This window comes from Macrobrachium rosenbergii, chromosome 48 (assembly GCF_040412425.1).
Source record: "Macrobrachium rosenbergii isolate ZJJX-2024 chromosome 48, ASM4041242v1, whole genome shotgun sequence".
Lineage (NCBI taxonomy): Eukaryota > Metazoa > Arthropoda > Malacostraca > Decapoda > Palaemonidae > Macrobrachium > Macrobrachium rosenbergii.
In genome coordinates, this window is record NC_089788.1 from 64405220 (window position 1) to 64407719 (window position 2500).

General features: G+C 35.0%; 1 long non-coding RNA gene across 1 annotated transcript in view; it reads right to left on the minus strand.

Moving 5' to 3' along the window:
• The window catches only part of LOC136831474 (uncharacterized), a 538556-nt gene that overhangs the window by 62614 nt on the left and 473442 nt on the right, over positions 1 to 2500 (minus strand). The window lies entirely within an intron of this gene.

Consider the following 2500-nt stretch of genomic DNA (forward strand, 5'->3'; position numbering starts at 1 on the left):
AACCGTTTCAACCTTCTTTCCTTATGATTTGCATTCAACATACGCACTTCATTTCCATAAAGGAGAGTTGGCACAACAACCCCTTCATTTATTCCCGCCTTGGACTTCCACAGACATTGCAAGTCTCTTCTCAAAATACTACTGACTAAGATTTAGCTGAACTTGAACAATAACAGTATCATTTTTCCTGCTAACGTTACTGCGCATTTATTAATACCCTTTTTTTCTATACACTTTTTGCATTTTCAAATACCTTCCAAGGCTTTTCCTAGACTTGCATTTACCCATTCTACTAATTCATCATTCATTTCTGCCCCTCTTCTATTATCCTTGTACAACAGCTCTTCAAAATACTTACACATTCGACACGAAAGAACACTGCATTCTCTTCGGACAACATAACGCCCTTTTGTTTGTCCAGATATTCAACCGGTTATTACTCCTCATTTCTCTCTGCATTTACATCCTTCCAGAACACGTTCTCTTTTTCCTTAAACAAGTTCTTTCCACCGCCACATACACCGAACAATTCATCAGATTCCCATGTTCTGTATCACTTTCTCCTTGACTTTCCTATTGTTCCTCTTGTAAACCTCTTCTCAAACTGCACTTTAGAACACAGTTTTTTCTTCAGAAAGGCTCTCATTTCAATCCCGATAAAGCAATCGGGCTTCTTTCTTGTCAGACACCTATTAAGCTTACACTCCCCAAAGCAATACTTGCCGTAATCAATTCTCTTCAGACTATGTGCCTGAGTAACTGAAAAAAATTGTATTCGAAGAACTGAAGTAGATAACAAAATATACATCATGTCTTTTGCTCTTTCCCCAACTTCCGTAGAAATAAAGATCTAAATTTAAAAATCCGAAAGACGCTGGAAATGAAGTTTCTAAATACGGAACACATCAACCATTTGAAACCAACTAGATTGTTATAAAGCTAGTTAGAATACATAAACAAAAGTGTTTCAGCTGTAACAATTATTAACATATTTAGGTCGAAACATTGACATACAAATAACTTATAAACTTTTCATAAGGTTATTAAAAAAAATTCACAGTAAATAATAGCAACTAACAATGAGAACCGAAGTGAGTTTCACATCTTCAAATACGCTCAGCAAATGTGCTTTTCTTGTGATCATACTTTCAGCGACAACAACGCTAGGGTTAGGATTTTATAGATAATGTGGTATCGTACTTTTAAACAAAAGCAATATAAAAAATACTCATAAAACTAGTTGCTAGTTGCTGTTTCCTCAGTAACGTTGCAATGTTTACTTTTAATTTCTGGGTCAGATTTTAATCGCTCAATGAAGATTCAAGGATACACAGACATATACGTTTGTTTTACTTCTCAATAATCAAACCCGTAAAACAGAATAATTATACATGAACACAGACTTTTTTTCACTTTCAAAAGGCTTTACCCTATTCTCAATTTACCTAGAGATAAAGTCACTCTACTTTCACTCTCTGTTTACACTCATAAAGAACCTCTAAATTACCTTAGGGTAAAAAGTTGCATTAGCAAGTTCTGGGGGCTGCTGGAAAAACTACAATTTGTACGAGTATATCGTAAAGCTGCCTCTCTGCCCTGTTCAAGTGCTCCCTGGAACGTTTGCAGATCTGATTAAACTTGAGTGATATTCCTTCTCGTCTGGTGACCTCAGCGCGTCCTTGTCTGGATGATGTAACTAAGCCATTGGCTCTTGTCTTCTTGATAGCCAAATACGGTAAAGGAATCACGTAGTTATGTAGCCAGGATCACAGTCTTGAGGCAAAATGAAAGGTCTGGTCACGACCCTTGTTAAAAACTGTTTCTACCTCTGTGCTACTGTCTGAACAAGATAATCAAACTATCGACCAACACTAAATTAACGCTGCAAGAGATACGTAAGTACCACAGAGAAAAGATGCAAGAACGATAAAATATCAACATTACTAAGAAAAAATTATAACACTGAAGACAACAAATAAGTTCCCAGATTAAAATCTGAGAGAGAGAGAGAGAGAGAGAGAGAGAGAGAGAGAGAGAGAGAGAGAGAGAGAGAGAGAGAGAGAGAGAGAGAGAGAGGAATGAATCCACAAAGGCATATCACCCAAAACAGTAACCGGAATATAAATTAAGCTGTCAATCTTACCGTCCGCATCCCTTAATAAAACTCAATTTATAAACAACATTTTTTCTTCACGTACTCACTGACTGAGGTCAAAAGAGTTGTGGGGACTTACGTATGAATTTCTGCTAGTCTATTATTTTCTTGTTTATCTAGCTACCCGAGAACGGAATGTAGAGAGGAAAACAGAAAATGCAAAACGCAAATTAACACTGGAATAGCGTGATTTTTATAATAACTGTCTTTATATATATATATATATATATATATATATATATATATATATATATATATATATATAATATACACATATATATACATATAAATAAGTATGTATGCATATATACACATATATACACTAAATATACACTGTATATATAT